At 41.9% G+C, this 25,356-nt stretch overlaps 1 protein-coding gene and 1 non-coding gene across 5 annotated transcripts in view; one reads left to right on the top strand and one right to left on the bottom strand.

Moving 5' to 3' along the window:
* Nucleotides 1-1,808: 1,808 nt before the first annotated feature.
* LOC119145707 lies at nucleotides 1,809-1,877 on the bottom strand. The gene has a single exon (XR_005103513.1). It is a non-coding gene; the product is annotated as a small nucleolar RNA SNORD123 (small nucleolar RNA).
* A 3,989-nt stretch (nucleotides 1,878-5,866) lies between these two features.
* SEMA5A (semaphorin 5A) overlaps nucleotides 5,867-25,356 on the top strand; it is a 354,071-nt gene continuing 334,581 nt past the window's right edge. Inside the window, exon 1 of one of the 4 annotated variants that reach the window (XM_037380624.1) lies at nucleotides 5,867-5,944. The gene's annotated coding sequence lies outside the window, so the exon portion shown is untranslated. Of the gene's footprint in view, nucleotides 5,945-6,124; nucleotides 6,407-6,750; nucleotides 7,252-8,461; nucleotides 8,777-25,356 lie in introns of those variants that run through there. The other 3 variants (XM_037380621.1, XM_037380622.1, XM_037380623.1) reach the window with 3 other exon arrangements.

Here is a 25,356-nt window from a genome sequence, read left to right as displayed (position 1 = left end):
GGCTGCGGGCTGGGCCTCCTTTCAAGTCTAGGATGATGTAGGTACCTCCTTACACTCCTGTTGCTCTAATCTGACATAAATTAGTCCAACAATGGGACAGAAAACCAGACTGTGAGGTGGGTTGTTTAATATCTAAGCAAAATCAGCAAAGTAAATAAATTCAGGAAGATTTTGGGTGGGGGTTTTTTGTTGTTGTTGTTTGTTTGTTTTGTTTCTCATTCCTCAGTGACACTCATTAGTTTTAATTTATTTTATCTTTTGTCTTTGCCTAGTACTAGTTCTACAGCCACTTTCAAGTTCTTAGGCATTTTATTTTTTAACAATTCCAGACTAAAAAAACTGGCTGTAAACACCACCATCCTGTTTTTTCCTAACAGACAACTGAACACAGTGTAGTTGCAACTGAGGAAAATGTCACCTGAACTGGACTTGTAAGTTTTATTGCTTCTACTAAATTATCTGATCTGATCTGATAGGGAATGTATGGCTGAAAAAATGAATCTATTATAGTATGTCATGCATCTTGTTAAGCTCCTGACTGTCTTACTTCCTACGTAAACCCTCTTGACAAGTACTTCTAGCTTATTTTGTTCACAGTGAGTCTCAGAGAGTGAGAAGGTAAAGGGTGAACGAGATCTTGGTCACATAAATACGCTGCCTGTGCTTAACTAAAGAGGTAAATGAACTCTTTCTAAAGACAATCAGTGAGAATCTTTATGGGAAAACCCTTTACTAATTAGCCGGGGTTTTGTTCATTTTGCTTTAATTTACATGCATTTTTTAGTGGATTTAGGATATGCTTAAAGCAGAACAAGAATGTTCACATGGGGATTTGCTTTAATTTAGCTAAACCACTTTTAAAAAGTGACTTAGGGGTTGGCCTACTTGGAGAATCTACTATGAAATTCTTGTGACTGACAACTCCACTGTCCCTTCCCATGCTGTACACCTTGCTACCTGGAACTCACTGCCTGCTCTGTGTGCTTTCATGGGGTAAACTTGGTTTAGGGCTCCTAGTGCTAGATCAGTGTCACAGAAATGCTGCCCAAGTATGAGGACTGCACAGCCAGTTAAGATTTCTTCTAAAAATTGTGATGGTCTAATTCTATAAAGGCAGGTGTTATGCCAAGTATCCTCCCTACTCACACATGCCCCAAAAGGCCAGCACAAAAGCCTCAAGTCTAGATAAGCTCTATATCCTGTGCTTTAGACCATTTGGCCATGATAAGGTCATATATATGTATTCTTTATCTAAATTCTACTTGTACTGCTGGGTGATGTAGTAACACAGGAATCCAACATTAAAGAATATGGACCTGCAGACAGAGAGGAGCAACTAAATGGACTGCTACTATATACCCTAGCTTAGTCTGAGGAGGTGTCTTGGGGCCAACAACAGAAAAATTAAAATTCAAATTACTCTATACAAGAAAGTTGCATAAAGCAGCAGAATATATCATAATTCAAAGCAGAGGAAAAATAATGCAATATTTTTATTATGTATTAACTTAAAATTATGTGAATCTAGATTCAAATATAATAGGGCTCATGCCTCAGTTTTGTAACTTTTCATAATTCTGACCTATTTAAGAGACCAGAGTTATTAATATTCTCTTTATTTCTACTCCTCGAACTTTGAAACTGGTTTTCTCCAAGGCATTCTTCGTTGTCACTCCTATCTTCTCCTTCATTCTGGAAGTATCATTTCAGAGAAGTGGCTGAAAGACAGAAAAACATACACATAAAAATTGTTTGACTGCAGTTATTAATTGTAAAATATTCTTTTTTTTCCCTGGAGGAGATATGAAGGTGAATCAGGAAATGGATGGCTTTTTCAGATCACATGAATCAGTACCCCAGAATTCATCATTTTCACCAAATATCTGACTACTTTTAGGGACATGAAGTTACATGGCCCTTATTTAAGGCTCATATAACAACTTTAACTGCCTTATCTGTCAGAGACTTTAATGAAAAGAAAGAGGCTAGTACTAAAAATCAGCTCCCACATTTATAAATGCAAGCGCACTTTTATTGATATTATATAGTTGTGTTGAAAATATCACCTTATGCATTCATAAAAATAAACCATTTGGTTTATAAAGAGTTTTAATCACAGGAACGCCATGAGAAATACTACTTTATTCTCTCTTTTGATCACAAACAGTAAATATAAACTCATCAGAAGAACATCTAGCTCTCAAAAGCCAAGTAATTTAGAATCTCATCTCGCTTTTCTCAATTCATAGTTATTACAGATAGTAGTCAGTGTAACCTTTAAATACAGCACATAACGTGAGACAATAATTTGACAGAAAACAGCAGAGAGTTTGTAACTCTGACATTTATTTCCCTGTGATTTAAAGCAAGTATTGCGATGGTGTCTTTTGCTACGCCAATTAAAATTTTGTTCAGTCTGACCATGTCTTTTGTCTGCTGCTGGGGTACGCACTACTGGAGATACACAGCTACAGCCTTGCATGTCCTGCTTTTTAACTTTTATACTTTCCTACCAGAAGCACCTGAGGATGGCAAACTTAAATCCTCTGGGCCAACTGCTTTCCTGGGGTGAAGAAGTCATTCCTATTTTTACATATAACAACATCAGAAGTCCCTCATATTTTAAAATGGCAGACTCATGATGATCCAGCCTTGGAAGATGATGTTGTTCAATGCAGGCAGGAATGCTAAGCACTTGCTCAACTCAATTGCAGCAAGCCAAATACTTCCTGAACCTCAATGGGAAAGAAGGAAGAAACAGCGATGTAGACCTGGTGAATAGGTCTCAGCAAGGTCACATAAGCAGGGTGGATTTGAGATACCAGACTACAAAAACTCTGTTCTTTAGCATTGGTTCAGGTTCAGGAAAGGGAGCTTGTTCATATGCACCATGCTTCTGGTTGGTCTGCTCTGGAAAGTTTCTGGTCACCAGGAGGGTTTCTCCTGAGTAATAGGTGATGTGGTTGAAAAAAAAAAAAAAAAATAGAGCAGGCAATTAACTGGGACATTTCAAATTTTTTCTCTGCGTATTTCTTGTGAATCAAACAAAAACAACTTATGTGTTCAATGGAGTGAAAGAAGCAGCATGCAATGGCAATAAAACATTTGAACTCTGTTGCTGTGAAGCAAGCAAAGGCTTTTTTTCCCTATGATGGAAGCATAGCTCCAGGCTCAGTTTTACTGAAGCTAACTCCTCCCTCCCTCCCTTCCCCCCCCCCCCCCCCCCTTTCGTTTTCCTTTTCACCTAACTTAAACTTTGGGCTTACAGTATCTGACTTTGTTTTTCTAAAGGATGAAAGACAGACATACTAGCCAAGGTGTTTTTGATGTGTAATGTGAAGACAGGCCTTCCCTTACTCCATGGCTTTCCCACCTAAACAGATGGAAATCCACCCGCTTCCCTGCTTTCTAACACTCCTTATATCCTGCCACCACAGGGAGGAGCTGAAATCTGGCTTTGCACCAAACTGGCCAAAAGCCTGAAGGTGCTGTGCAGTCTTTCCTCTTCCAACTGCAGTACCTTGCTGCTCTCACATGCTGCCATCCCTTAACGTGCTAGGCTCTGTTTTGTTGGAAGGAGGGATCAAGAATTAGTAACAGTGAGAAATATAATGACAGAAAATACAGGGCAGAGGAGGGAGGAAGAGATCATACTGGAAGGAAAGCTGGGTGGAATTGGAAAGTAGTCCACCGAGGATTTTTTTCTTCCTTTCCTTAAATCAGATAGCAGAGATTCTCCTGCTGCTTTCTATCCTACCCTAAGCATAATCCTCCTAGATTATGTTAGGATATTATTATTTGTTTTGGTTATAGTAGCACAGAGAGGCTAAGCCTGGAATCAAGACATCACTGTGCAAGGTACCTGTACAGACCCAAAACCCCCTGAGCCCCTACTTGCAAGAGTAGCTCTGGGGATTTCATTGCCTAAAATTGCTGGTCTCGCTTGCTCAACTCACCTGATCACTTAGGCATAGCACAAAGTAACATGTAACACTAAATAATATTACATTTTGATATTTTGTAGCTTTATTTCAAACATCTTGGCCCATGAGCTTCTCAAAATAAAATAAAATTAAATAGAATTAAGAATTGACATTGTTAGCGTTCTTACATGATATTGGAAGTTAGTTATAAAGCATAGCTTAAAACCTCTGGGGATGATACAGAGAAAGTATGATTCCAGTGGAATTTTTATTAGGATGTACTTTACATCATTAATCCAGTATCAGAGAAAGCTATAAATGTTGTGAGTTTGCGGTTTTGGTGGTTGTTTTTTTTTTTTTTTTCGTTGGTTGGTTGGGTTTTCTCTACATATACGCCCATCGTTTCACAGCCAGACTACAGAGAAATTGTTAGGGGCTAAAATGTACATCACTCTGGTGCTAAGATTTTGATGTTTTCTTACTGGCAGTTGGCTTTGCACACACAGTGCTTACTTTTTCAGAAAGTATGGATGTTTGGTGGGTTTTTTTCCCCCAACAGTTTGAAAAACAGGTATATCTCCTCATTAAAAGATCTAAACTTATTGTAATAGGTGGAGATACATGCAAAGTATGGAACTTACTGATGTGAACTTGATAACGTCTTAAAAACCACTCCAACCAAGTTAGCAGAGTGTATATATATGAATTGTCTTATATCTGCACTTACTTTAATGGCAATTTTTAGGCATAAAATGGATTCTTTTATTTTCTATACAAGTGTTTTCTGGACCCAAGGGAATTACACAAGAAAGTAATCCTACAAAGGTATACATTATATTAGTGTCTTACAAAACTTTGTTATAAATAAGGAAACATCCTTGACTGTCAGCATTACATGACTGTAATGGAAAGAAGTTTGGCCCTTAGTATTGGCTTTTGTGGTTTGCTTGGTTGGTTGTTTTTTTTTTGTGTGTGTGTGTTTTTTGTGGTTTTCTTTTTTTTCTTTTTTTTTTTTTTAATACCAACAAGCAATCAGAAAGATCCTTCCAAATTCCAGAGCTTCATTTGTAATGATAATTTCAAACTTCCATTAAAGTTTCTACTTGAACAAGTTTCTTTTATAACATTGCCAAAGTAACATTCTCCCTTGAGCTGGATTTTTCAGGCAATTTGGATTTGCAACATTTTGGCTTGCAGATAAGTTTTGATTTTAGTTGGTTTAATTAAGTATATTTTTATAGGATTACTGTAGCATGGATTTATTCCATGGTTTTGTTTGTTTTAATAAACTCTGGGTGCTTTTAGTCTCCTAAATGGAGGTCTTGCTGCAAACAACACAAGTCAGTTTCAGCTGCGGTTTGTAGTAGAAACGTGCAAACACTGCCATAAAAGAAAACACAACTTTGATGGAATTCATCACAGTACATGTACCAACAGAAATTAATACAGCTGTGCCGGCTACACACGAAGGCATGCGTTGAAAATAGGGTGAGCGCGGAAACGCAACCGCACGTACCTGGGGGAGCCGCGCGCCTCGGCCGCCTGCGCGGCAGTGCCACGTCTCACCGGACCTTCGCGGGGAACTCTCCAGGGCCCAGAAATGAACTTTCGGGGCTGACACGTCAACCCCTACCGCGGAGGGAGGGGAGGGGCCGGGGAGGGACTGGCCGCAGGCTTTTACGTGGTGGCGAAAATGTCAGCAACGCGCTCCCCCGAGCCGCGCCGCGTAGCGCAACGCGGGGGGTGGCGCTTGCCCGCGCAGCGGGACGGGGCCGTGGGGTGGACGAGAGCCCCGGGCACCGGCCGCGACCCCCATGCCGCGGGAGCCCCTGCGGACTCCGGCACCCGCGAGGCTGCCCCTCGCCCGCCGCCTCCCTCCTTCCTCCCCTCGCTCCGTGCGTGACCCCCGGGCGCTGCCGCAGCTCGCCAGGCTGCGTGGTGCTTGGCTGCACCGGCGCTGGGGCGCCCCTGCCCAGATACGATCGGCGGGAGAGGCGCCAGGTCATGTTTTTGGGGCTGCGGTAAGTAAAGAAAAAATAAAATAAATAAAAACCACCAAAAAAACAACCAGCCCCCAAGCACGACAATCTCAGCCAGTTGCAACTTCTCGGCTGGCCCGGAGGGGGGAGCGCGGGGGAGGGAAGGGAGCGATGCGAGACCGCCCCAGCCCGGGGCAGCGCCGGCTGCGGGCTGTGCGGCGACCCGCGCACCGCCGGGCACGGGTGGCCGTCGCAGCCGCCCCGGCTGCCGCTGCTCCTCCCCCGCGGCGGGGCGCTGGGTCCGGCCGGCGGGCGGGCGCGGGGGCGGCGGGCGAGGCGCGCAGCTGCCGCGCCGCAAACTTGGTGGGAGAGAGCGGAGCGCGGGCGGCTCGGCGGGGCTGCGCGGGGCGAGGCTGCGGCCATGGCGGCGTGAGGCGGCACCGCGCCGGGGAGCGGGGCATCAGCGCGGCGGCGGCGCCCGCCCTCGCCCGGCGGCGCCTCCAGGTAACCCCCTGCGGCCCCTCTACCCCCGCGCGGTGCTGCGGCCGGGGGCGCCGGGGCTGTCCGAGAGCCGCCGGGGCGGCGCGTCCCCGGCCGCCCTCTCCCTCCCCGGGGCCGCCTCGCCTGGGCTCGGCGGGGCTGCGCCCCAGGCTCCACCGGCGAGCCCGGGGCGGGGGGGGGGGGCGAGGCGGCCGGCGGGGGTCTCGGCCGCCGCAGCGGCTGGGTGCCGGCAGGGGGAGCTGGCGGCGAGGCGGAGCGGCGCTGCCGGCGCCCGGAGCCCGTCTCGGGCATTACCCGGCCCCACCCCCGGAGTCCACCGAGCTTTTCAAACCGGGCGGGCGCTCCCCGCAGCCGGTGCTGTTCGCCTGGGGAAAGAAGCGCCAGGCGGGCGGGCGGCCGCACCTCCCGCGGGGCTGACCCCCAGGTGCGCCCCGCCGGCGCTCCGGGCGGCGGGACCCCCGCGCTGCGCCTGCCCCCGGGGCCGCTCCCGCGGCGGCGTTTGCCGGCCCAGGAGCGTGAGGTGCGTCGCGGCCGCCGAACTCGGACTGCGGGAGGGCAGCCGGTGGCTCCGGAACGCTTTGGAGGGGGGTTGTCACACTTCGGCGTGTGAAGTTTGCTCTGCCGCTCCCGCTGCTGAGAGCGGCGCGGAGGGCGCCGGCAGCGGCCCGAGGAACGTGGGGTTGTCCGTGGGATGCCCGCGCAGCGCGGTCTGAAGTCCTAACGTACTTTACATTGCCGCTGTTTAACTGGACTGGCTTCGGTCTGTGGTGTGACCGTATATTTGGCGTTTTCTGAACTGCAGAGTTTGGGAGTCACCGTTCCCCAACGACACAGAAGGAAACACCTCGGTCTGTTGTTTTAATCCATCTCTCTGTGAGGATCGCTTGCCAGACAAATGACAGCTATTGGGGTTTGTTGTATCATTCCAGATGCTAAGCATGCACGGTAGATTGACACAACGATAATCTGCCCGAGATTATTCGTGGTGGGGCAGCAGGGGTGGGGGGAGCCCTCGGTGCATCCCTGCAGCACAGCGGGCTGCGGGAGCTGGCTGTGCCTGCGTGCACATGCACCCTTGCGAAGATGGTTAGAATTTGCAAGGCTGCAGCTAAGAAAAACATCCTAAAATTAAAAACTGTTGTTAAAGTTATAGTAATAGCGTGCTCCAGCGGTCCCAAGGTAGCACATTTGAAGACCGTATTTCCTGAAAGCTAACCAGCCGCTCTTACTCTCAGTTTTTGTGAGGTGGGCTGGTCTGATGCTAGCCTGGCTAGAGCACTGTAAAAATAGAATTTTTCACAACGGGAACTGCGTCTTAGTTCATAGCTCTAGCCATTTCGGCATCTTCTGGTTATTACGTGAGTAAGGCTCTGACTCAGCGTAGCAAAGTTTGATTTACTAAGAATTGTTGAATTTGGTGGTGTCACACACATAATGCGTACTCAGTCAGAAGTGTGCTGCTGCCTTGAAAGGCTGAGGTATGGCCTTAGGTACTTTGCTTCATCCGGTGAAAGATTTTGGTAGGCTTCTGTATTTTGTGCTGCGTTCCCACGTCCCTCTCCAGCAGGTACTGATAATCTAACTTTATTACATTTACTAATGGATTCATCTCATTTTCTCATTTTAACACTGAACAGCTGTGAGGAGTCCTGCTGAGAGCTAAGATTTTGCTCTGGAGGGTGGCAGTTTACTTTTCTGTTTGAGAGGTTGTTTTGAACTGAGTAGTATAAACGCTTACTTTTAAGTTGTACTGCTTATGCCTTAGGATGTTGTAACAGTTTTGTTTTGGTTGAGAAAGCTGAAGGCATTAATATCTGTAGTGTCTCATTTCTTTTAATCTTTAACCACTGCTGTTTTCTTAAAATACTTGCAGGTAGTAGGAGTGCCTCTGCACTTTGTAATGATCCATAAACTTTGGTTATATCAGGTTAGCTGTACTCATTTCCTGTTGGGCAGAGATGCAAAGGGTGGTAACTATGTGTTGCTGCTGTTTTCAGAAGAAAGAGTTGTGGTGCTTTTTTTTTTTTCTTTTTTTCTCCCCCCAGCTACTTAGGGAAACCACGTGTGTTCGAACTTCTGTTGATATAGTCTTACACAAACACGATGTAGTGTTATACAAATACAGGAATTTCACTGAATGAAGTTCATTACTTCCTAGTGAATAAACTACATTACAAGCCCTGAACTGCAGAAATCCAACACAAGCCTCTGGCGAACTTCAGTGTCTGTGGCAGAGACTGTGTGCAGGAATTCAGCCAAGGGAGCAGCTGAGCCCCCCGGAGGAGCAGGGCCAGACCCCTGTCTGTGCTCTGGTCTGCAAGGGCTGCATCACTTGGAGTGTTGGCTGGGGGTTACCTTTAGGCTGTAGGACACGTAAGTGGATAGTTGATTGTACCATCAGTTGATAGTAGGTGTGTACTACCAGTACTATCGTTTGATAGTGGTGGTGGGGGGAGGGTGCGTGTAATCTGACACTGTTTTTAAATATAAATCATCATCTAGTAATTAGTTAATACGTTGTGTTGACTGATTTATTACTAGCAATGATGTATGATTTAGCTTGAGATGTAACATCTGGTTTATAAAATTTTGATATGATCTTGATGTTTAGTAGTATATGTTCTAAAGTTACTACAGCTCCTGAGATGAATTGGTATTGCTGCTGCCGTAATTATAGGAAGCAGCACTGAGGAACTTCTCATTTTCTGTAACATCATTTTATGGAGATATTTAATGGCAGTTCTTCTCAGTGCTGAGTTCTCCAAATTATTGTTAATCCGTCTGTTTCTCTTCATTATCATCCTTTTATCCTCTTTGGCATGGGTATACGTCCCCATTCAGAAACAGTTTTAAGTTACAGACTATACATTTGCACTTTCCTAGTGTGTTTCATAAAGCTGTAACTGATTCACAAGAACGAGGTCTTTTGGTGTGGTGGTTTTTTTTGTAATGTTGTTGGTTTTGTGGTTTTTTTTTTTGTCAGACACTAGACCTTTTTCCAACTGACCCTTTTGAGATGGGTTTGTCAACTATTCTCGGCAGGCTCGTTTTAATTTCCAAGCTGCAGCATTGCAGCTGTGACCTGTGGAAGACAGGTGGCAGTCTGCTATCTGCAATTCTTACAGAAGCCTGGGGAATGTCACAGCTTGAACTGTGCAGTTAATGTACAGTTTGCTGTTAAATCTGTTGTTGAAACAGCAAACTGTTTCCAAAAAAGGCTTGGGCTTTTATTTTAGTTTGCTGTGTAAATGTGTCCGATTATTTATTTAAGAAATTTGCCAGGTTGCCTCTAAGTATAGCACATTTGTCAGCAAGGAAGCAAATGTAAACCAAGTTAATGACCTCAAAACTGCAAACTAATTAATGTCCTGCTCTTGATTTTTTTTGCTAGAATGTATATTCCAAAGCGTAAGGCATGCAATTCTGTTGTCATCTAGTGGATTTGTACCTGCATCTATTCTCAAATTTGTGTCTTCCCTGAGGTACTTTGATGCAATCCAGTTGTCTGCTGTATAAATCAACTCTTTTATCTCCATGCTCATTATTTTTGTATAAATAAAGATTCATTTTTAATAATATATTTGGGGACATTTTGGGAAGAAATCTGTACCTGTGTCCCAGCATATTAGAAAGTCAGGCAACTTCACAAAAGAGCTGATGTTTGTTGGTGATAGTAGCACTGAAGATCCCAGCAGAAAGCTGGAATTGATATACAGTATGCACTGAGGCCTTTGCAGGTGAAATTCTTGAGCTTAGTTCAACTGTTAAAACTTACCTTTTCAAAGGTTATCTTTTCCTTTCAGTTTGAAAGATTTATTTCAGAAAAAGTTTAAAAGCTGTGTAATGTGTAAGCTTTGCTGTCATTTCCAAACTTATCTCCAATTAGTTTATCTGTGTTGTGAAATTTCTTGTGTGATAGCAAGATAATAGTCTTTCATTCCTTTTCCAATTTTTAAAATTAGAATATGTCCCTGAGCTCCAGTATACTTTAGAACTGTTGGATCTTAATTTCTGACAGAACTGGTTGACCTTTCTGTGGCTACCAACCCCGGTAATGGAAATTACTGTTTCACTTGGAGGATGTTATTCAGGCTCTGAATCTTTGGCAAATAATTTGCTGTGGGTTTTTTTGGTTGTTTTTTTTTTTAAGTCCTTGCTAAATGAACAGCAATATGTAAGCAAAACTTAGCAGTATTTGTTTGGTTTAGGAGAAGCTTACAGAAACTACAATTTTCGGAATGCTGAAACGCAGTGAGTTGCTGTCCTCTGTCTCTCTAATACTGTGATGCTTTCTTAGGCTTTACTAAATACATGTGATGAATGAATTAAAGCATGTGTGGTGGCTGCAGGGTTGGCTTATAAAATGTATTGGATAGCCTGAAGAGATAAGCCATACTGCAAACTGGGGATTTTCCCACTTTCTCACTCCTCTGAATTTCAGAATTGAGCTGCTTTCTCTGCTGCTGCCTTCCTTCTCTGAATTATTAGTTCAGGTGGAAGCCCAGAGTGCTATTTTTTTTTAGCACTTTATTAGAGGTTTAAAGCATATTCATACAGCTTTTCCTTATGTTAGTTTTTTAAGAGGTGACAGGCTCTCTTGTGGAGGTTGGAAATGGACTGAGGTGCAGATCTATGCCCGTCTTCACCAGCAGTCTAAACTCATGTGCTTTCTGGTTGGACTTAGATTTAACTGAGAATCAAGAACAATTAATGTAAAGTTATCTATAAGGTCTCTGTAGATAGAGAATATTTTAATAAATTTGGGGCCTGTTCTTCTGATCTGCAGTAAGATTGTTGCTGAATCACTCGTTTCCATTGCTGGTGAAATCTACAAAGAGAGGTACGTGAATGAATATTTGCATTATGTTTTAAAACCCCAAAGGTTTAGGTAGTTGTTCTGCACTGTGTTTTCTCCAGCATAAAGTCACTTCAGAAATTCCTGCTGTAGTTTTTTGTTTTTTGGTTTTTTTTTTTTGTGTGTGTGTTTTCATATTCTGGATCACTTCAGTGACCTGGCTTCAATCGAAGCCCACTAATACTTGCATTGGCACACACACACCCCCCCCCCAGTTATGAAGCGTACTCTGGGAGCACTGCTGAAATGGCTTTGGTATGGGAGAAGACATACGGGATGAAACCCTTTCTGTTGACCTTGCCTGATAGAAGTGAAATTGCTGAGTAGTGGAATAAAACTTCTGACCTTGCCAGTTATGGGAGGACAGGTCATGTGCCTCTCAATGTCTGGCAAAGTTTTAGGATTTCTTTACTAAGTCAGAGTTGGAGGCTGTGGAAAGGGATTGTCTGCAGTCTTGGGCTGGTATGTTACTTAATAGGAGTTTGGTTGTTGATGGCCTCTTCGGTTATGTCTTGTTTGCTTTCCTATTCTGAACTTGCAGCAGGCTTATATGGTTGTTTTATTAGATTTTTATCATCAAAAATGCCTTGTGTGTGTATTCTTATTTTTATCTATATTGTTAGCTTATATTTATCTATCTTATATTTTTATCAAAGCTTCTAATGCTCCAGTGCATGCTTTTCTTTGCTGCTTTTTAAGCCTAAGCAATGATACTGAAATGTTTAGTAAGAATGTCTATGAGAGAGTAAGTGTGCAAAATTGCTACTAGCATCTGATGTCATATTATCCAGAACTGCAACATGGGACTCATAGCTTAGCCAAAAGATGAGATTTCAGCTTTGGAAAGGAATAGAGAGGACTGTTACCTGATAGTGTTCTTCAAAGCATATCAGCCTGGGGTAGGCCAAGAGTCTGATGACTCTTAAGAGCTTTATGAACTATCTGTAATGCAGAAGTAGCTAAAGACAGTGTTGGTGGTGTTTCCTGCACCTGTTTCTGACACTGCAAATCCATATTCTGACTCTCACTTGATAAATACTTCAAAAAACCCCAAACAAACAACTAGAAAACCCCCTTAATTCCTGTAATGTAACAAAAGCTTTTCTTTGTGACCTGAAACCCACTCTATGCAGTGTTCTCCGAAGGCAGGCAGATATAGGTGGACGTTGCTGTGCCAGGCAGAGAGTGGTGTTGTAGTTTATTGTCCTCCTTGGTAATTCTGGGTCTTTCTTTCAGTAGTCAGATCTCTACTGGGTCCTTTTAGTTGTGCCAATGTAACTTCATGTGGAGCCATACTGTAGACAGCATCAGGGAACTGATCCTTTTAAAAACACTTTTTTTGTCTTTGAACTACTCATGGCCACAGATCCCAGTAAGGCCCCATAGGCACCGGTCTCAGCGTAACAGCAGGTGTGCATTGAGTGTTACCGGGTGAGGAAGGAGGGGATAGGAAGGTTGTGTGTGCAGGTAAAGATTCTGGTTAGTCCCTCAAGTAACAATGAAATCTATGATTGGAAGAAGAGCTCTGGTGGATTTTGCCTCAGTGGTTTAAAGCATATTCATACAGCTTTTCCTTATGTTAGTTTTGTAAGAGGTGACAGGCTCTCTTGTGGAGGTTGGAAATGGACTGAGGTGCAGATGTATGCCCATCTTCACCAGCAGTCTAGACTCATCTGCTCAGGACTGAGGTGCCTGAGAGGCAACACCTCATTGCACTGCCCTTGAGCATGTCAGGAAGTGGAGAAATTCAGGGTAATAACCTGATAAAAACTGGAGCTCAGTCTTCCAGAGCTTGTCTGTCAGACCTTACTCTATTGGAAAATTATAATGGATTCCGATACATGCTGTTGGAATTGATAGTATAAACCAACATGACTGTTCTACATCGATTTGCCAAAAGCATGAGTTTATGTGTGCAGATCTAGAGACATACGAGAGGTGAAGAAGTTGGTGTTTGTAGGGCGAAAAAGCTTCTCTTTATGAATGTGGGTCTGAGTCCTAAAATGCTGTTACCCTGGGCCCTGGAGACCTGTGCAAGTGATGTAGTTCTGTTGTAAATCTTGGCCAGAGTCTATAGGCACACATGAACTGTCCAGCAGAATTGCAGGGTTTTCCAGTCTATCTTCTTTTGCTTTCCTGATTGCATGGTGTTAGACTCCTTATCTGAAGCATTAGGTAAGTCTTTAATTTTGAAGACAAAGTCATGCAGCTTGGTCATCATCCTTTACCTGCTGGTAACAAAAAAAAAAAGCATTAACTAGGAACAACAGCAAAAAGAGGGATCTGAGTTCTACCTCTGAATCACTGTTTTCTTTTTTTTTCCCCTCTTGTAGTCTATTGTTTTAAATTAAATTAATGGTCTGGGTGCAGCGACTCATTTTCTTCCTTCGGTATCCTTTCTATAATTGAGTTTGCAACTAGCTTTTATTAGAAAATTCCATTTTTGCTTACTTATCTATAACTGGCAGGGAAAATTGTTTTGCAAATCTATTTAATCTGAAGGCCAATGAGATCAGTATTGGGGTTTGAAAAAAATAGTCTTGAAATAGAAGTAAACACTTAATTCTAATATTTAACTTGAGTCTTTATCTTTGTCTCCCAAACCTGTACTCATGAAGTGCTCTTAAAATAACTTGAGCAAATGTGTTATTTTTCCTTGAGTACCCATATGAATGCACTGCCTGCAATGGGCTATCTGCCTCTTAGGAAAACACGTTAGCCATCTTAGAGGACAACTGTTGACAAAGCTTGTCCTTCAAATTCAGTTATAGAGATGCTGTGTTGTAGTTTTTTGTGGGTTCCCCCCCCCCCCCCCTTCCAGGAGGCTCAGAAAAAGAACTAGCTTGTTGCAGAGGCGTATCACTAACATTTTAATGAGAAGAAATGTAAGAATTGCATAACTGCAAATACAGGGACCTCCATTTGTTTGCAAGGAACAATTAATGTGCTTAACTTACCTTTTTGATCTACTGTGAATTGTTTGTAAAAATGCATGTATTTGTTAATTTTGTAGTTTTAGCATTCTCAATAAAAAAGTCCTTTGAAAGAGAGGTTTTTTTTTTTTCCCTGCTACTCTCATCAATCTTGACTTTTTTTATAAGCCCCAAATTGCTAACAATGCCAACACTGAAAATTTTGAAAATTACATTTGAAATGAGCAGAGCAGTTGGCACCATGCTTGTTCCCAGCTCTCTGCACATTCTGGCACCTTGAAAGATTTATCGGTAGCCGTGGATCAGGTCTGGAGAACTCAATTACAGATGAAACCTGAGGATCTGGAGATTTCTGTTTTTAACCAGCAGATTTGGTTCTTGCCGAGCCAAGTGCTTGTCTCCCCTTGCCACTTTCTGCATTGCGGGAAGTGTTGCTTTGTGGCATGTTTTGAGTCCCTTGTTTCCGTCTTGCTTATTTGATGACTAAAATGTTCTAAGCCTTATAATAAATCATGTGTAAGTGTTGAATGTTCTTGCTTCTGCATAAAAAGTTATTTTCCACACATCAATCTTCATATGAAGAACAGTGTTTCTGTGAGTATATTAATATGTATAAATAGTTGATAACTGGGATGATCAATCTCGGGAAAAACTGTCTGGCTGTTCCTGAGTATCTCATGTTGTCTTTTGGGTATTTCTAATGCCACCCTGCATCCCAAAACACTGAGAGAAGAAACTCCCTTTGATTTCATGATAGCATTTGGGTTAACTTCCATCATTGTATGACTTAGTCCTACAAGCATTAGGCTTATGTGAACTGGAGTGCTTTGGGGAGCCTTACTTTTGTGACTGAGTCATAAGGATTTGAGTTAACAAGAGTTAGTATTCTATTCTTCAGGTTTACATGTCATGCTGTGACTGAAAAGAGTTTGGAATTGCTTTTGTAGACAGCTAGCAGGGAAGAAGTGATGAGCAGACATAACTGATAATCTCTTCAGCCTTAGCAATGGCAGCTGGTATATAAACTATTAGTACCTTCCTCTGAAATGTTTCATTTAGCTTTTCTTTTTTTTTTTTCTTTTTTTTTTTTCTCCCCCCCCAGCAGTAGCTCCCAAGGTATTCTCACCACTTTAACAACATTTAGGCTGATAACTATACTCCTTATCCCTTGATCCCAGGAGCTCATCACCAGACAAAGCTGTTGCATCAATTTTCCATTATCAATTTTTCTGGTGAGGGACCTGACCATTCAGAAATGAATGGAAATCTGGCATCCTTACCCCAAGGTGTCTACAGACAAACTCCGTTCACACAGAGAAGTCTGTACTTGTTTGTTTGGTATGGTCGCTCCCAGTGCATTCCATTATAGCTCAGCATGTGAAGTGGTGGCTGTGAGTCACTCTGTGCAGAACCACTGAACCAGTGAAATTTCTGGTGTCTTATGCAGTGTGGCATGAAGTACGCTGGAGGTGCTAGCTAACAGCCTTACTCTAGCATTTCTGTTGACTAGAAGCTGTGTCCCACAGGCAACGTGTTTGGTTTGCTCAAGGCTCTGAAACGTCAAAGAAAGATCAAGTATAATGCATCCACATAGTAAAACTAGAGTGTTGATAGGTACTTTAGTAATATATGAACAATATATTAGAATTAAATGTCGGCTATGATAGACAATCTCATTTGAGCAGTAACTTCTATGTAGGAATTATTTATTGGGTAGGGCTCAGTGACCCAAATTATTCTAGTTAGATGACTAGATCATAGTAATGCTCCCTCCTGACATTAAATCTATGTATAATTTAAAAGCTTTATATTAATTATAAAATGCATCAGTGACACTTGTAATTTCTTAAAGAACTGTTTTCAAATAGTAACTATAAATGTTTCCTAGTTTACTGTATGCAGTCAAAATTAACCTTACTTTCCAGTTCCTATATACACATATATTTTTTATATATATGGGGGCGTGTGTGTGTGGTTTTTTTCCTATATATACATACACATGCATGCATCTACACACATTCTTGCAATCTGTTCCTGTTTGTCAAACGGTGATACTGGCTAGATCATGTGCTCCCTGTATTTGTTTAGTCAAGATGCTGCTGTAGCATCCAAGACAAACAAAATGACAGTGGAAGGACAGTGAGGCCTTTCTGCTGGGAAGAGCTTAACAGCTTCAGTCCAGTGGTTAGCGCGCAAGACCATGCCAAAAGATAAAGTGAATAGAAATAGAGATCAGGACACTGTTCTGATAGTTGACAGTTTTATTTTGAGCTCTGAAGAGCTCATCTCTTTGAAGAGCAAAGAAATTTCGTCATCAAATATTGATTATGTGTTATATCTAAAATTCATAAACTTCTTAACTTTGTTCTGGCAAGGTGGACTGTGGGGAAGAATGGAGCAACCTTTGCTCGAGAGTGAAAAAAATGAATAAAAGAAATGTAATTTAAATGAATCCTTTACGATGGCTATAGAGGGATCTTTTAAAGGCAGAGATAATTATGTGATTTAACTGGATGCAGAAGATATAACTGAATCAGTAGAATTTCAGTAAATTATGAAGTTACGTTTATTTAAATGGACTAGAGACATGGACAAGCTAATTGAACTACAGTAACAAGAATGTACATGGAAGTTTGAGGTTTTAATATAGTTTTCTTTTCTGAAAGCTGATCAAGGCTTTGTAAGTGCAAGTGTTTCTCCACTTTTTGCCTCTGATTTGATGGTATACATTGCCATGCAGCCTTGCTGCAGGCTGTGAATAAGTCCATGTATTGTGTAAGATGTAAGTACAGTCGTTCTGTTTTAATTTCTAAATCCTTCGGGTTATTTCCCTTTCCATTCCCTCAGACTGCAGCTGTGGTTCCAAAAGTGGGATCGATAAGTCCTAGTATGTTGTTTGAGATAACATACAATAGTATGTTGCTTTTGTAGGGTTCTCAATTAAAGGTTAGGTTGCTTAATGCTGATGAAGGAGGGTGGAATATTGAGGGTTGACATTAGCACTACTTCATGGTTCCAAAAAATTTGAAAATAAATGTTCTACAGGTTTTGTTATCTACCTTTTAATATAGCAATGCTAATAAAATGATCTCTGTGTACATTTTAAGGCAAAAAAAAAAAAATCCCTTGCTTTATTGTTTAGGAACTTGACTTAGTTCTGCTAGATCTGTCATGTGTAAGATGATGCTTAAAGTATAAAGCAGACCAGGGTACTCCTGCATTCTGCTAATAGGTTGTATGTGTGTAAATATATTAATGACCAAATGATTCTCTAGATACTCAAGGGATTCTTTTGTGCATATAAATAAAAAGGTGTGAATGGCAGTGCTGGTGTAGTTTGCTGATCCCTCTCTGACTAATCCATCAAAGATGAGAGCCTGTTGTGTATTTTGTGTCTAGGTGGAATTACTCTTTTCTGCTTTCCCTTGCCAGGAAGTCAGCCAAGATGGTGTCCGAGCAGGTAAAATTGTTTCTATGAACAAGCCATGTGCAAACTCGTCCCTTCAGTTAGCCATCAGAAGATGTACTGAAGGCCATGTTACCTTTATCACACTGAAGACGTGCAGGTCACCTTTCCTGCATTCCCAAAGCCCAGGCTGAGTACATTGCAGTTGCTGGACTCCAGGCAAGCAGGGGTGCTTGGGCCGGCAGGAGATGTGGCTGGCTGGTTTTTTTCCTGTGGCTTTGTGTCCTGAAGCTCAGTACAAAGAAGGGCAGCTGCTGGTGTGTGGGTGGGAGGGTTGGTGTTTTTCTTTAATGCCTCTTTCAGGGAATAAAGATGATGAGGTAGGTAGTGGCAAGAGGGAAGAAACAGCTGGCAGAAGTAAGAGGTGGGGGGAGGATGTTTTGGCTAAGTGGGAATGGAAAGCTTCAAAGGAAACCAGAGCCCACGTGTCCTAGGAGAACAGTGTGGTGGAAGCTAGTAGACTGGATATGAGCATCTGCAGAATTGTGAAAAGCTTCTGTCCTTTTCTCCAGCACCCCCCTGGGCTCACAGCCTTATGCTCTCTGGCTCGCCTTGGCTGTTCGCAGGATCTGACGCCTTTTGGACTGGATAAGAAGGTTCCAGCTAACCATATTCCCTACTGCTGTGCTACTTTTTTAAAGTACTTAGAGGTGTACAATTAGCTAATGAAATACCTAATGTAGAGTTTCTCACACATGTAACTGCATGAAACTTGATGGCGTGTGTTAATATAAATCAGTGGCAGGCAGAAGGAGTTGCTATATAATGTGAATTACAGAAACTGGATCTCAGGTTGGAAAACTGGGTCAGGATAATTGAAGTAATGTCACCAGCTCTGAGGGTGGATGCTGTTTTCATTTGCGTGTTGAAAGTCTGTGGATCTACAGGGCTTTCAGTTGTTCTTCAGGTATGAACTTTCGGTGCAGCTTGTTCATTATTTGGTTTGTGTTTCTTCTAAGAATTATGATGTGCTTTGCGGTAGAACTCTACTATGGGTGATATCATACCATGAACATGTTATGGAGATAAACAAGTTAATTTTTCAAACTCATGAAGTGTCTACTCTGTATGTGCTTTGATTTATGGGTTGGCTTGCCCTATCTCTTTTGAGTTCCAGAAGTAACTGTGAAATAATGGCAACAACCATGTTTTAACTATTGGAGAGAGATCTTTGGTTCAGCGTGGTTACTTCATAACCCAGAGCCATATCCTTTTACTCTCCACCTTTTATTACTTTAGAACCCCACCCCTCAAAAAAACAACCCAAAAGGAAAAAAAAGCAATGTTTTTTACTGAAGCAATCAAAAAAACGATCTTCTCGGTCGTCTGAGAACTTACGATTAGCAGACCTATGAAGCATTATGGTTCAGTTTGGTGTGGGAGCACAGTTGGAAAAGCATGGTGAACTTCTGCCTCACTCCATTAATTATGGTGAATGTGGGTTACAAAATGTTTGCTTAAATTATCTGTAATACAAAGTGGACTTAAAGATAATAGTAAGAATTTTATTATAGCTTCTTTAGTCCGCTGTCAGCACATCCAGACCTTTTTTCCCCTGTGTCTTTAAATATCAACTTGAAAATCTTTCAAAGGTAGTTTTATTAACATAGTGCAGATGTCGCTAGCTGTGAGGAGTAAGTCACAATTACTTTAGTGTTGTGTCAAAAATATCATGAAGAGGCTTAGAACAAAGGGAGCAATTAATGAACAGTCTTCCCCATGAACAAATGTCAGAGACTCCTCCAGGGCTAAGCTGCTTCTGTGCCATATTCATTAATTGCACATTCGAACAAAGTTGGTGTTGATGACTGGGTTTAATTAAGCATACCTGAGAAAATCCACAGAAACATTTCAGAATTATTAGAATGAAAAATTTGCATTTAGTTTAATAAATAAAGACTTCTTCCTTCTCAGGGGAGTTTTATGCTTCGTGTAACTGTTCCTGGCTGACATTTACCCCTAACTATTGGTATTGTCTTCACTGGAGACTTTGGCAGAAGATACATCTTATTGTTTGCTTCAGGATGTATGCCAAATACTATGCTGAAATTTAAATCTCTATGATTAAAAATGTATTAAAATCTGTCATAATGGAAGACAGCTCTTGGAACAGTGTCAGTGTACCTGCTGAAATGTGGCAGGTAAGGGAAGAAGTGCATGTGAGTAGAAAGGTCGAAATCTTAAACCCTAATTGCTAAAGCTCATTCCAAACTTGCTGACCCTGTACCCTGCTTAAAAATACCTCCTTGGGAAAAATAGACAGCAGCTCTGTAGTATAAACTCTTCTGTAAAACTCAAGTTGTCTGTTGTACTCGGTGACTTAAAGGTCTAAATTGAAACTTGATGAATGGTGGTCCCCAACATCCACGTTATGTGGAGTACAGTATTGCATTTATTACCACATTTGTTTGTTACATTTTTGATTCTGTTTTGCCACTCGGTAAAACAGAGGCAGGTGTGGTTGGTATAGTATAGGTGTGCGGAAGAGTACCTAGAAGGTGGAGGGTATTTCTGTGTGATTTTTTTCACCCTGTGTATTGCACTAAAAGTTGCAATAATATATGTAAAATACTGTTATTTTGGGCTTTGAGGAGAGAGACTTTGGGGGAAGAGGGAAGACTAATATACACCCCAGGTGATCTCTTCTAATTATACTGTTTCCAGGTATTTATTTTGGTTTTATTCCTAAGTTCTGTTGTGTGAAATCAGTGAGAATATGAAGGAGAGTTTTGTGAAAGAACTTTGTGGTAGTTTACCGTTCTGAGCCAAGTGGTAACTGGAAGAAGTGGGAGATGTGTCATTGGACAGACGTGTAAGAACTTAGTAAAAATAGCATATCCTATAGTGGGCATTCATCCGGAAATCTAAAATTAGCATTGTATCCTGGATATGATCCTGCAGGTGGTCACAAGCACTAAATAGTATTCAGCACCCTCTGTTATTCAAGCAGGTCTTAACATATTTATTTAAAATATTTTATGGTTTTATGCAAGGCTGACTTACCGTTATTACTGTCGTTCTTTATATGGCATCAAAATGTGCAATGCATTTCATAGGTATTAAAACAAACTCTTGACCAGAGACATTTAGCATGGTCCTGCATGAATGGAAGTCGGTGGCATAATTCCAGCCGACTTCAGCTGGGAATGAATATAAGGAGATCCTGATTTATTTCTGATTATATATATATATAAACATACAGTGAGTTGAAAGGATTTAGAGTGATTTATTTCACATTATACTATTGTAGCATTCCAAGAGACTTTGGCCAAATAAACTTAAGGGAAACCAGAACTTGGATATTATGGTTTGATTAATTGCTTGAATATGCAAATTACAGTAGGTTCTGATGTACGTAGGTTAGTATGTACAGTGAAAGTCTATACTGAATTTTCTTGCTTGACAAACCTGATCTTCTACGACAAGATATCCCACCTAATGGATGGGGGAAAGGCTGTGGATGTTGTCTACCTGGACCTTAGTAAAGCCTTTGACACTGTCTTCTACAGCATTCTCCTGGAGAAACTGGCTGCTCATGGCTTGGACAGGTGTATTCATCACTGGGTAAGAAGCTGGCTGGATGGCCAAGCCCAAGGAGTGGTGGTGAATGGAGTTACATCAGGCAGGAGACCAGTCATAAGTGGTGTTCCCCAGGGCTCGGTACTGGGGCCAGTCCTGTTTAATACCTTTATCGACGATCTGGATGAGGGGATGGAGTGAGTGCATCCTCAGTAAGTTTGCAGATGACACTGAATTGGAGGGGAGTGTTGATCTGCTTGAGGGCAGGAGGCTCTGCAGAGGGATCTGGACAGGCTGTACCGATGGGCTGAGGACAATTTTCTGAGGTTCAACAAGGAGGAGTGCCAGGTCCTGCACTTGGGTCACAACAACCCCACGCAACGCTACAGGCTTGGGGCAGAGTGGCTGGAAAGCTGCCTGGAGGAAAAGGCCCTGGGGGTGCTGGCTGACAGCCGGCTGAACATGAGCCAGCAGTGTGCCCAGGTGGCCAAGAAGGCCAACAGCACCCTGGCTGGTATCAGAAACTGCGTGGCCAGGAAGACAAGGGAAGGGATTGTCCCCCTGTACTGGGCACAGGTGAGGCTGCACCTCAAATACTGTGGTTTTGGGCCACTCACTGCAAGAGGGACGTAGAGGTGCTGGAGCGTGTCCAGAGATGGGCAATGAAGCTGGTGAAGGGTCTGGAGTGCAAATCTTGTGAGGAGCGGCTGAGGGAACTGGGGTTGTTCAGCCTGGAGAAGAGGAGGCTCAAGGGGGGACCTTACTGCTCTCCAGAGCTACCTGAAAGGAGGCTGTCGGCAGGTGGGGGTAGGCCTCTTCTTCCAGACAACAAGCCATAAGACAAGAGGAAACGGCCTCAAGTTATGCCAGGGGAGGTTTAGATTGGATATTAGTAAAAAATTCTTTACTGAAAGGGTGGTCAAGCATTGGAACAGGCTGCCCAGGGAGGTGGTGGAATCACCATCCCTGGAGGTGTTCAAAAAGTGCATAGATGTGGTACTCAGGGACATGGTTTAGTGATGGACTTGGCAGCCCTGGGTTAACAGTTGGTCTTGATCTCAAAAGTCTTTTCCAACCTAAGTGATTCTATGATTCCGTGATGTTTTATTTCCATTATCCTGCCATTTTCTGTCCCTTTCTGGAAAAAATAGAGGGACATAGGCTTTTTAAGGGCTGTAGGCAGGAAGTTTCTTTAAAACCCATTGGAATGGCCTGTAGAAACAAGACAGGATTTCCTTATTATTTACTTATTGAGTACAGGTGTTAGCTCTTGTGTTTGTTTTCAGAAAGTGGCAGTAAGAGCATGTGTTTATTTTTCTTGCACACTCTCCATGTATATATCTCTGTGTGTGTGTGTGTGCGCGGAGGGGGATACCAGAGAGACAACAAAACTGTGTGTGTACATAAATAGTCTCTTAGAGGAAAAATACCTGGGGGGTGGGGAAAGAATGTTTCCTTTATTTGTTATATTTTAACTATATATGGCCATAATTTTTTTTTTAATTCAGAGTAAAATTTTTTTGAGATTGTTACTAAAAAGACTGGCTTCTGCCTTTGAAAAATACGATTTTTAAGTAAGGTGAGAGACTTTTTTCCCATGTTTTCAGATACGATTGCTTTACATTTTTTTTTAAAGCATAGATTCTTACAACTCTTTGTCATACTGCATAGTTGCGAGCATTTTAACAGCTTCTTGGGGATAACATTTTTTTTCTTCAACTTTAATTCTGATGATGTTTAATAGTTTCATTTAGTATCACTTCTAAGTGTTTAGGTAATGCTGGGATGAAGAGGTTGAATTTTTAGATGTAACATTCACTGCTACAGTAAAGGGAAAGCTATTGACATGTATAGAAGTGGTGATTCAGCAGGTACAGTGGGTAAGGCAGAAGTGTAATTTGTCGAAAGCTTCATGGCAGAGGCCTTTTCTGCTTATCTGCCATGGCAGGTTTCAAAATAGTGATGGGATCTGAGTGGCCTGAGTGGCACTTGTGGTTTGAAAGGTGAGGGTGGAGGCAAGAAACCTTATATGAAATGTTTAATAAAGGTATTTTTAAGTGATCTTATTTTTTCTCTCTCCTGGCATTATGAGACAGTTTTTCAGAAGGTGTTCAGGCTGGTGTTCATTTTTTTTTTTTTTTTTCCCCCTCCTTTTCCCCTTTTTCTGCCTTCACAAAGCAGCCCTTAGGGAAGGTGAAGGGATTTGGAAGTGGGATGCTGGCCAGCACCTGTACAGTAGCCTGCCCTTTTCACCACATGCTAAAGGAATGAGCTAGCAAGAACAACTTTCCTGGTTCCTCTTCATCTATGAAATACTGAGTTTCGAATACTTCATGTCTTTATTGAAATGGAAGCACTACAGCTCAGTAAACCTAAACCCAGTGGCCTAAGCAAGTTTGGATTTTTATTTTAGCTACAAGCCGGTCAATAAATAAGTGGTTTCAGGAAGAAAAGTAGGCTTTTGCCCACCAAAATAAACTTGTCCTTAACATGCCTGTAGTATGGTATGGTACCACAAGGATCTTGCTTTCTTATTTGCATGTCAGAGCAACAGACTTGGAGCCATACTACCATGGAAGCGAATGGCACTACGAGAGCATCAGTCGCAATGAAACTTGGTGCATTAGCTTGGAGCAGAAATGAGTTCTGCAGATCTGGTTTACTTTCCAAGTGAAATTTATGCATGCATGTTTGTCGTTCTTTACCTGCAGGGAAGCAGTAAATGCAAGTACCAAAAAGAACCTTCTAAGAACATATATAGTACAGGATGAATTTTGGGAAAGCTGAATACTGTGTCATGGGATCTAGTGAAGTTATAGTTATTATCTTAGCATGATACATATAATAAAGGCATATAAATAAAGAAATAACATATAATAGATTAAAAAAATGCAGGCCTGTAAAGCCTTTCCCCTGTCTAGTAGAAGAAATTTGTACGTGCTGTTTGCAAAACCTTTTATAAAGGAGTTGAGGCTGCTTCAATGGAAGGTGCTATATAGGTAAATAGGGCAATTATATTCAGGTTCAGTGAACTCTTTTTTTTTTTTTTTTCTTTTTTTTTTTTTCTGATTAATACTAATACTCTGATAAACCCTAGAACATCATCAGGACTTTTTCTTTACCTGGACAGCAACATAAATAGTTGAAAAACACACTTAAAATAGGAAAATTCAGAAGAGCTTTGGTTTCTCCAGTCTTTCCTCTTTAAAGAGTTTTCATTGTTTTCTAAGACTTGTTTAAAAAACCAAACAAACAAAAAAGCAATGAGAAAATGCCTCAAAACTACAGAACCCCTGCCCCCTCCCTGAAAATGGCCAACTGAACACCTATTTCAAATCCAGCAATTGTGCTGGCCTAGCTGGAGGGCTGGTGAAAACTTCTGAAGGCAAAGCTCATTTCTGGCCTCTCTCCTTCCCCCCGTCCCTTGGCTCCTGTGCTTGGTTAAAGGCACACTGCAGGAGGGAAGTGTTACTGATTCGTCTCCGAGAACAAGCCACGTCTGTGGCTGGGGTGGTTTATGTCTTTTTATAAAAAAATTTAAATGTCACAGAAATAAATTATTCCCATGTTGTTGTTAGTTTTAACACTAATTTTAGACAAAGTTGCTTTAGATATGGGAAAAAAAAATCCTCAGTTTTACTTGTTTAGGTGACAACTGGAGCCTCACATGAGAAGTAGAAAACATGACTAGTTCTTTATGATGTGACATTTTAGGACAGATTGACAAACAGCTTGAATGACTTTTGGAAATGCAAGATGTTGCAAGAACACATTACCTTGCTATATGTAAAGACTGCTGGGAGAAAAGGAAGCTTTTATTAAAAAAAGAAAAAAAATGGTGGAGGGAAAAGCAAGCTATGCTTTAAGCTATTTCTTTATATGATTAAGACCTGGACTGTCTTTGGGAAACGGCATGTCTTTCTGCTTTTATAATTTCAGGGTGGCTATTGACTGAGCAGTCGGGTGCTTTTTTCCTTTATCTGATGCCTTACTGAGTTATTTGCAGTCTCCTGACTCTGTTAGGAAGCTAAAATTGGAATTTTAGCTATCAGACATAGAAATCATTAACAACGTTTATTGACTTCTAAATACTCTTCTGTTATCTTGATGATGTCAGATCACCCTTATCTGCTTTGTGCAAAACATTATTGAAAACAATGAAATTTCTCAACTTTTGTGG

This window comes from Falco rusticolus, chromosome 3 (assembly GCF_015220075.1).
Source record: "Falco rusticolus isolate bFalRus1 chromosome 3, bFalRus1.pri, whole genome shotgun sequence".
Classification (NCBI taxonomy): Eukaryota; Metazoa; Chordata; class Aves; order Falconiformes; family Falconidae; genus Falco; species Falco rusticolus.
This window is presented reverse-complemented; position numbering and strand designations above follow the sequence as displayed.